This window comes from Microcaecilia unicolor, chromosome 8, assembly GCF_901765095.1.
Source record: "Microcaecilia unicolor chromosome 8, aMicUni1.1, whole genome shotgun sequence".
Lineage (NCBI taxonomy): Eukaryota > Metazoa > Chordata > Amphibia > Gymnophiona > Siphonopidae > Microcaecilia > Microcaecilia unicolor.
The window spans coordinates 146,287,016-146,298,092 of NC_044038.1; positions in this window are offsets into that span (position 1 = coordinate 146,287,016).

Here is an 11,077-nt window from a genome sequence, read left to right on the forward strand (position 1 = left end):
GTACAGATGGCTGCTTCCTATGGGGGAAACGTCTCCAAATTTAGGACATGGCCACGATTGATAAATATTGTATGAATGTTTAAAGTGGCATGCTATGAATTCTATAAATGATGCCTAAAAAAATGGAAGCAAAAAAATAGCACTTGGTGCTTATTCTATAAACAGTGCTTAAAGGTAGGTGCTGTTTATAGAATACAGTTTAGCACCAGGAACTAAAAATACATTTAGGTGTGACCATTTACACCAACAAAAACTTGGTGTGAATTCCCATGCCTAAATTAGGGGCAGATCCAGGGGCGTAGCCAGACACCCAATTTTGGGTGGGTCTGGGCCCAAGATGGGTGGGCAGAAGAACCCCACCCCATCCCATAGGTGATTTGGTCTCTCCTCTCGCTTGCATGCCATATGGTCTCTCAAATATCCTTCCTCTCCTGCACACCTTTTAAATTTCAGATTTTCACCGGCAGTGAGGAGCATCTAATACACACTACTCATGTAGGCCCCACATCCTTCCCACTGATGCAGCTTCTTGTTTCCGCATAGGTGGGAATACGTCAGAGGGAAGGCTGTGGGGTTGATGTAAGCAGTATGTATCAGTCGTTGCTTCCTGCAGGAAAAGATCTGCTATTTATAAGGCGTGCAGGAGGGACAGTTGTTGGGAGTTTTCAGCTTGGGAATCTCTGCCAGCCACATCATAGGTGTGCTGCTACTGGTGGGCCTGAGCTCAAAGTGGGTGGGCCACCCTTGGCTATGCCACTGGGCAGATCACCTTTATTCTATAACAACGCATGTAAATTAAAGGAACACCCCCGATTTACCCATGATCTGCCCATGGGCACACCCCCTTTTTGGACCCACATGTTTAATTTACACATGGGTCCTGTACCTAAATTTACATGTGTACGTTTTAAATAAATCCAAGTAGCACCAGTAATTGCTTGTTAAGATATCAATAGTGGCGTACTAACTTGTTCACCACCCAAAGCGTGTCACCCCCCCAAAGCGCTTCACCCAACCACCTATCACCTAACAACAAACTTTTCATGAGAAACTGGGGTGAACTAAGTGACAACATACTGAACAAAATAGCATCAATTAAAATAAAAACAAGAAGTGAAAACCAACGAACTACTTGAGATGAAAAAAAGATGCAGGAAACTGGAAAGAAAATGGTCCAAAAACAAATCAGACACGAACAAAAACACAAGCCATAAGAATGTACAAACACAGTATAAAAAGAGCCAAAGCAGAATACTACAGAACATATGTAAACACAGAACAGGTTAACATGAAAAAATATGTGAACTAATGAGAAAAGTATTAAACACCTAAGCTATACTAACATCAAACGAAACACCACTGACAGCAAATGAGCTCGCATAACGTTTTGAACAAAAAATAATAAAAACAAGATCAAACCTTGCAGCAACATATACATCCCTTACTGATTTTTTAAATGAATGTGAAACCAACACCAATTTTATCAAGGCAGACAGAATATGGACATCATTTACGATACCCCAACCAATACCGCTAAAACACTGCTGTCAAAATACACACATCAAAATGCCACCTAGATAGCTGCCCCAACTATTTGATGAAAAATCCACCTGATTGGTTTATCGAATGCCTCATCAAACACATAAAATATGTGTTTTTGAATGGTCACTTCCCTTCTGATAAGGGCAACATTATACTTACACCAGTCCCCAAAGATGCCAATGGCAAGATCAGTGAAATCACAAGCTACAGACCAGTGGGTTTACTGACAAAAACTATTGAGAACCTTGCAGCACAGCAACTAATGGAATACTTGACACATTTTTCAGTTCTACATAACTCTCAATCTGGCTTCAGACCACTTTACAGCACCAAGACAATTATAACACCACCTACCAAACCTTCACAACTGACCAACAAGCATATCCAATTGAAACAGAACTAAAAATATTAGGAATCATCCTTGATAAGCACTTATCTCTTGAAACCCAGGTCTCTGCAGGCACATCAAAGAGTTTCATAGTAACATAGTAAATGATGGCAGATAAAGACCTGTACAGTCCATCCAGTCTGCCCAACAAGTTAAACTCATTATATATGGTATGCGATACTTTCAAAACCCTATGGAAATTGAGAAGGATCAGAGATTACTTTCCCAGACAATCATTTCGTCTGATAGTACAATCACTGATATTACCTCAACTAGACTATTGCAACGCTGCATATGTAGGATGCAAAGAGAATATACTGAAATCACTACAAACTGTCCAAAACACAGCAGCAAGACTGATATTTAGGAAATCTAAATACGAAAGAGTGACCCCAATTACTTACAATGCTACACTGGCTCCCGATAAACTCCAGACCATTTTTTCAAATCAAGCACTCTCATCTTCAGAATACAGTTTGGCATGTCTCCTGACTACATGCTAGACCTGATCAAATTGTGCCCAAGAAATACAAGCCCAGAAACCGGAAGCTACCTACTCCTTCATCTACCCAACTGAAAAACCTAACCTACAAATCCATATACACAGTCGGATTTAGTTATCTGGGATCCAAGTGGTGGAACTCAATTCCCAAAGTGATAAAAAGAATCACAGACTACCTTCAGTTCAGAAAAGAACTAAAAACCTATCTTTTCAAAAAATCCTATGGTTAACCAAATGAGACAATGTCAATCCATACTATTCTGTAATGCATCATTGTAACCTCTCACAAATGTGAATTGTAAGCCACATTGAACCGAAACTTGTTTTTGGATAATTGTGGGGTGTAAAAACAAACAAATAAATAAATAAAATATATGTGCATATTTACAGAATAGTGTGTAGCCAAATTTTTGGCATTTATGCATATGCTGATATTCTTGTTATTTATGTGTTTAAGTTACATGATAAATGTTTAACCCTTCATTACAGAATTACCCTCAACAAGGGTTATTCATGGGCCCTTTTACTAATCCGCCTAACGGCCTATGTGCGTCAATTTGGAATTACTGCATTACTACCATATGGCCCATGCAGTAATTTTATCTTTGATGCGCGTCCGCTATGCGCACCAGAAATTTTATTTTATTTTCTGGTGCACGGCAAAAATCAGGCGGTAACTGTGACTCAATGCGCATAGGCGATTACTGCACGGTTAATGTGAGAGACCTTACCGCTAAGTCAATAGCTGGTGTTGAGGTCTCAGACCCAAAATGGACGTGCGCCAATTTTTATTTTGCTGCACATCCATTTTTGGCCCCCCAAAAGAGGCCTTTTCTTGCAGGTGCGCTGAAAAATGGATCTGTATGCGTCCAATACACGTGTCTACACCAGCGCAGGCCATTTTTCAGCACACCTTAGTAAAAGGACCCCTTAATAACAGTGAACCTATTTATAGACACCAAAAAGTGCATATATGCAGGCTATTCTATAAAGACAAGTATGCACTTACTTTTCTTTATAGAATGCTCAAATGCATAAGAACAGAAGAATAGTCATATTGGGTCAAACCAATGGTCCATCTAGCACAGAATCCTGCTTCCAGCAGTGGCCAACCCAAGTCACAAGTACGTGACAGAAACCCAGTTAGTAGTGACATTCCATGCTTCTAATCCCAGGGCAAGCAATGGCTTCCCCCATGACCATCTCAATAACAGACTATGGACTTTTCCTCCAGGAACTTATCCAAACCTTTTTTTAACCCAGATATGCTAACCACTGTTACCACATCCTCCAGCAATGAATTCCAGAGCTTAACTATTCTTTGAGTGAAAAAATATTTCCTCCTATTTGTTTAAAAAGTATTTCATCGAGTGTCTCCTGGTCTTTTTGAAAGAGTGAAAAATTGATTCAATTTTACCTGTTCTACACCATTCAGGATTGTGTAGACTTCAATCATATCCATCCTCAGCCGTTTCTTTTCCAAACTAGATTTTAGGCAAGACCTCTGACACCCGCCTTAGAGCTAGTGTAAGTGGTTGCACCTGGATTGCCAAGAAAAGTGCATAAATTAAACTATTCTGTAATTAATGTGTGTAACTGTTTGCCCCACCCACCCTCCATCCAGACTCCACCCATTTGCATGCCCACCTTCATCACATTTAGGTGCCAGTTTATGGAACAGTACGTAGCCAGAATGTTGGCATTTATCCATGTTTATATGTACATAGCAGGTCCAAGTTAACTGGATTAAGATATTTGGTTCAACTTTAACCTGCGATTTCCAGCAGTGTCCCACTTAACTGAATATCTGGGTGAAGGTAACTGGCTATTATTAGTCCTTCTGATGACTTTAGTGCCCACATAGAACTGGCATTTTATAAGAAGTAGGGATGTGCACTCGTTAAGAATGACAGAGAATGTCAATGACATTTCCTGTGTTGTTCGCAACATGAGCAAGGTTTAATTTGCTAATGAAAGGTTTGGCAAATGACAGAATCCCCCCCTACACACACTTTTTGGCCCCTTTTCCACAGTTCCTCCCACTCCTAGTAAGCCCTCCAGTGCCTACCCTCATGCCTGATGATCTAGTGGGAGTCTGTTAGGGTAGCAGCAAAGCTGGTTCACTCCTACTCGTGACTACAGCTGCATCCAATATGGTGGCCACAATCTTTCACCTAAGGCATCTTGCCCCAACAGACCTCTGCTAGACCACCATGGATGCAGGTGGGAACTGGGTGGACCTATAGGGAGTGGGAAGAGCCAGGGGAAGAGGGCCCAGGACAATAGGGGGAGACTACAGCGTGGGTGCAGTGAGTCTGCTCTTGGTAGTGGTAGGGGAGAGGCCACAGGAAGTGGGCCCAGGACATTTTCATTTTGTGTTGTGTTGCCTGATGACAAAAGGGGAGGGGACCCATGAATAAAAATAAATTTCCATAAATGACACTGGAAATTACACAAAACAAACATTTTCAGGCTACCCATCCATAATAAGATGTGATACACAAGAATCAAATCTGAATTTTTGTCCCTGAAAGAACTACTGACCTGGAATGAACTTAGTACAGACCCTGAAAAATGTTGATATAACCTGAGTTGCTTGAGGATAGGCTTTTGTTATCGTTATGTCATTAGCAAATGGATGGGAACTCTTTTTTTGTAGTATTAGTAACATCTCTGCACTACATTTAGCACTTCATAGCTAGAAACTGCAGTCAGTGACTGCCACTGAGTCTAGATAACCAAGGGACATCTTAGAGGAAAGTAGGCTCACTGAGCCCATCTGTGGCTGTGCAAATTTATCACACATCCTCCTTATTTTTCAGAACAAACATTGAGCTGAGCACCAAGAACAAATGATTATGAGGCTGTGAGAAAGTTAACAAATGGCAGGCAAGGATAAAAAGAAACCCTTATCCAAGGAGCTGAAATGATTTATAGGGACTGTGAAAAATGTACTTATTTTTTCCTTCAGTTCAGTTTGAAGTCAATACTCCTGGAAGGGAAGTTTAATTATCTCACTCACACCCCTAAATCTCTTTATGAGAGTGTTTGGCTGCAGATCTCAACATAATTTCAAAGATATTGGCTAGTGTAACGCGTGCCAGCCAAAGTAAATTAGCAACTTAAATGCTGCCCATTTTCTCACTACAGTTGCAGCCTTTGCTTTCTCTAGTGCTGAGCAGATTTTGGCTGGTCCCTAATCAACTGTTTAATAACAAGAGAAGGGAAGGGATTTGGTCTTGATGAAGTCTGAAACACATATTAGAGTACATGTACATTGGAAGTGTGTGTTTCTACTGATAGCCTATATTAATGTCACTTAACTTGCAAATAATATCTATTTATTATTTAGGTTTTGCTCACACCTTTTTCAGTAGTAGCTTAAGGTGAGTTACATTCAGGTACACTGGATATTTCTCTGTCCCAGGAGGGCTCACAATCTAAGTTTGTATCTGAGAAAATGGGGGGGTTAAGTGATCTTGCCCAAGACCACAAGGAGCAGCAGTGGGGTATGAACTGGGCACCTCTGGATTGCGAGACCAGTGCTGTAACCACTAGGCCACTCCTCCACACCTACAAGAAGCCTCTTCCTAGTCAATCAATGCAACCGGGATGTTGTAATATAGTAACATAGAGGGGAATAATCGAACGTCACCGGCCAAATAGGTCGCTGGCGATGTATTGTGGCGGCGGCGCTACAGCTGGTCGGAACCGTATTATCGAAAAAGATGGCCGGCCATTTTTTTTTCGATAATACGGTTTAGCCCGGCCAAATGGCTTGGATTTCACCGGGTTTTAGATGGCCGGGTTTGTTTTTCAGAGATAATGGAATAATATACCGGCGATCTCCAACCTGGCGAACTCCAAGCCATTTGGTCATGGGAGGAGCCAGCATTTGTAGCGCACTGGTTCCCCTGACATGCCAGGACACCAAGTGAGCACCCTAGACATGTGGGTACAGTGGGTTTTGGAGGGCTCCCATTACCAGCACAAGTGTTACAGGTAAGGGGGGGGATGGGTCTGGGTCCGCCTGCCTTAAGTGCACTGTGGTACCCACTAAAAGTGTTCCAGGAACAGGACTTGTTGCTGCTGTATAAGCTTGACACTCCAGTTGATACCTGAAGACTAATCTCTTTGAAAAAGTCCTTTAATTGAATAAGCACGTTTACTCACAGTTAGCTGCAGATCAGAGGTTGTGCCCCACTGGCAAAGAGTCTTCCTGGTTCTGAGATTAGCAGTAGGTCAGAGCTGGCAGAATGCTGTACAATGCCCTCTTTCAGCCACAGTCAAGGTAAGAACTAAGTTCTCTAATGTGGCTAACACATGAAAGGGATCTAAAAGTGGCTTACACACATGAAGTATGCAACACATGCAACTGACAGTATTCTATAAGCTATGTGCATGACATGGTGACACGCCCATGCCCCACCCAATTGTGCACTGACACCCTTTTTTTCTAAGCTGTGTTACTCGCTAACATGTGCCTAATGCATCAAAAATGGAGCACCATTGGATGCACTACAGTGTCACGTTGTAGTTTTGGAATGTGTGTACACTAACCACGTGCTAAAAATGTTGCTTTTTCTGACAGGGGCATGTCAGGGGTAGAGAGTAGGTGTTCCTGCACTAACCAGTTAGCACACCTACATTACTGCATGATAACTGGTTAGCGCACAGATAATGCAAGAGCTTTTACCTCCATAGGTGGCATTAAGTGCTTATGTGATAATTTTTTTTAAATGGCTGTGCGCTAATGGCAACATTAGCACATGGCCATTAATGTAAAAGATAGAAAAATGGGGTTTTTATGGCCACAGTAAAAAAGACTTTAGAGCATTGGAAAGACCCATGTAAGGGCATGCTAAGGGCTATGTTTACTGCAGCTTAGTAAAAGGACCCCTACGCAACTCACGTGTGCTGGTTACAGAATAGCACTTAGCAGCACGTAACTTTCAAATATTGATGCCAACTGCACACACAAGTGCCAGTATTCTGTAACATATGTGCACCATTGGCACGTAAATTTAGAACTGGCGTTTTACTGTCCTGTGAGGAGCTAGACAACGTACCAGCTGTCCCGAATGCCATCAAGATATTGCTCATTCCTGACAGTAGCTTTCTTTCCCTCCAAAACGGGAAAGTATTGTATTTGAGATTTCTCTGGCAGATAGAGTGATGATGGCATCTCATGGATAGAAAAATTCCACTGAGTTTTCAGCCCTGTCCCTGATTTATCCTGTTGCACTCTTTTTTTTTAAAGTTCCAATAATCTTTATTAAGTTTCCCAAATAACCAATATGCTAACAAAAAGAAAACAACACACCCAGCAATTTCAACACCCTTTGTATAGGTGAACTGACCCCATTCAACATCAAAGAAAAGGGCCAGAAATCTTCTACACTTCGTCCCCAAATCATTAACTCAGATTTTTCAACAATCAGTCGTAAACCATGTGCACACATCCAAGCATTGATTTCATTCATATAGAACTGTACTTGTACCTCTAAACAGTCACCCCACACAGTAATAGGAACCCCCCCCCCCAATATCATCAGCATATATACAGTAACTAACCTGTAACTTGTGAAATATTTTCCTTAGAGAAGCCATGTATACATTAAACAATAAGGCTGAAAGAGCAGAACCCCGTGGCATCCCCTTTTCTAATACAACATCCCGGTTGCATTGATTGACTAGGAAGAGGCTTCTTGTGGGTGTGAGAGTTCATCAACTTAAAAAACTTAGGAGCACAGTGACCTATAAAGGCTCCCAAGTTGTAAAGTTTCTGGTGCATCTGTCTGTAGGGTAGCATAGGAATATTGGAATGAGTTATTCAAATAATATCAGAATTGAATATAGCTATAATGCTGAGATTGAGACAGGCTATATTTCACCTGTAGCTCCTGAAAGGATACAAGTCTGAAGGAGATTATGATAATATCAAGAGTTTAAATACCTTCCGTTTCCCAGGAATTCCAGTAAATAGGCTGGCGATTTATCTACAGTTTATTATTGCCCCATAAAGGCATAGCAGTGGTGTCATAATATGAGAGGCAAGTCATTTTGTCTAAGGACAAGACAGCTGTCATTGTTGCTTGAATAGTAGGCCAATCTTAGATGGGCGGAATGGACTTCATGTCCAGTAGCAATGACAATGGCAATGGAGATAAGATACTTCTCTAGCCGCAACCATACCGGGACATCTACCTCCAGGTGAAAATTCTGATAAAAACTCCACGGTTAACACAACACATACTTCTTGATGGAACATATAAATCAGATTACACACTCTTCCACATTAGAAGGATTATTAGCAGCCAAATCAGTTACATTTCTGTAAAAAAGAGTCTGAAAAACCAGAAGATGTCAAACTATCAATACAAGAATTTGGACTATGACTGGACACCAGATCATAAAACAATTTTGAAAAGTTGATACCAATCCACATTCCGTTTAAGAAAGACCTAAACGAAATAACCAGCAAAATCAACCAGAGCTTCCAGATCATGCACTCATGGGCGGACTCATTCCGGCTAAAGCTTAACGCTGAAAAAACCCAATGCCTAGTCCTCACATCCCAATACAATACAAACATATACTCCACTATAACCACACCTTACTGCACACTACCTATAGCAGAAAACTTGAAAATTCTGGGAGTTACCATTGATCGAAACCTCACACTCGACACCCATGTGAAGAATACAACGAAAAAAATGTTCCAAAAAGGTGGGATAATGTGGGGTACAAATGCAATAAATAATAATAATGTGGATTATTGTCAGCAGCATCCAGCTTCTTGTTGTTATAATCCTTCTTACTACGTGTAATTTTGAGTAATAAAATTTTGCTCATCTCCTTACATTTTGTTTTTAATTCCCGAGATAGTTTCTTTCATCACTTCCTTTCCAATGGACGCAATTGGCGTCTCAAGAAAAACAAATCAAGAGGATACCATTTATTTCTAGCTACAACATTACTTTTAACATTCTGGACTTCCAGTAACTCATTTACTGCCTTTTCCAAAGTAAAACCACTTATCCACACCTTCATCTAATTCAAAATCAAAAACTGATGGCAAATAAGGAACTACAACATCATTTAAATTAACATCCATTAAATGTTCACGTAAACCTATCTCCCTGACCTTCTGCAAATTGTCTGCCCAACTAAAAGAAAAAGACAGTTCAATCTTAAAAGAACAAGAACATAACAACATAAGAGTAGCCATACTGGGCCAGATCAATGGTCCATCTAACCCAGTATCCTGTTTTCCAAACAGTGGCCAAGCCAAGTCACAAGTACCTGGCAGAAACCCAAAATGTGGTAACACTCCATACTACAAATTCCAAGTCAAGCAGTTGCTTCTCATGTCTATCTCAATAGCAGACTATGGACTTTTCCTCCAGGAATTTGTCCAAACCTTTTTTAAACCCAAATATGCTAACCACTGTTACAACCTCCTCCAGCAAAGAGTTCCAGAGCTTAACTGTTCTTCGCGTGAAAAACTATTTCCTCCTATTTGTTTTAAAAGTATTTCCATGTAACTTCCTCGAGTGTCCCCTAGGAATGAGTAAAAAATTGATTTACTTCTACTCGTTCTACACCACTCAGGATTTTGTAGAGCTCAATCATATCTCCCCACATCAGTTTCTTTTTCAAGCTGAAGAGCCCTAACCTCTTTAGCCTTTCCTCATACAACAGCAGTTCCACCCCCTTTATCATTTTTGTTGCTCTTCTTTGAACCTTTTCTAATTCCGCTATATTTTTTTGAGATACAGTGACCAGAACTGAACATAATACTCAAGGTGTGGATGCACCATGGAGCGATACAAAGGTATTACAGTATTTTCAGTCTTATTCCCCATCCCTTTCCTAATAATTCCTAGCATCCTGTTTGCTTTTTTGGCCGCCGCTGCACACTGAGCAAAAGATTTCAATGTATTATCTACAACGACACCCAAATCAGCGCTGACCCCACAAGGTGGACCCTAGCATTAGATAACTGTGATTTGGCTTATTCTTTCCAATGTGCATCACCTTGCATTTGTTCACATTAAATTTAATCTGCTATTTGGATGCCCAGTCTTCCAATTTCCTAAAAATATATATTTTCTATTGACTCTGAGACACTCCATTTCTCCAGGAGTCACTGTGCAAATTAAAATCCAACAGTTTTATCATAACTCTAAGATAAATCAGAAAATAACTTCAATCAATAATGTCACACAATCAACAGAAATATCTGGAGGACAGTAAACAATAAGAACACCTAATCCAGAATGTTCTTTAGATCTAACTAGTAAACGTCCATTAGGCAAGAGATCTTTAATCTGAATTTCAGAGAAATGAAAACAAGAATGACAGACAGTCCTCTCCCTCTATGAAAATTACAGGACTTATTAATGCAAACATATCCCTACAGACATAATTGAGTATATGATAAAGTATCTCCTTTGACCATCCAAGTTTGTGTTACAGAAATAATCCAGTTTATGCAGTTCTATCCAGGCAGCCAAACCAAATTTCCTTCTACTAACTGTTCTAGTATTAATAAATCCAATCCTTAAACACCAGGATTTATTAGGTCTAATAAGAGTAATAAGAACTAAGACATGTAACCTAGGTCCAAATGACCCCTTAAC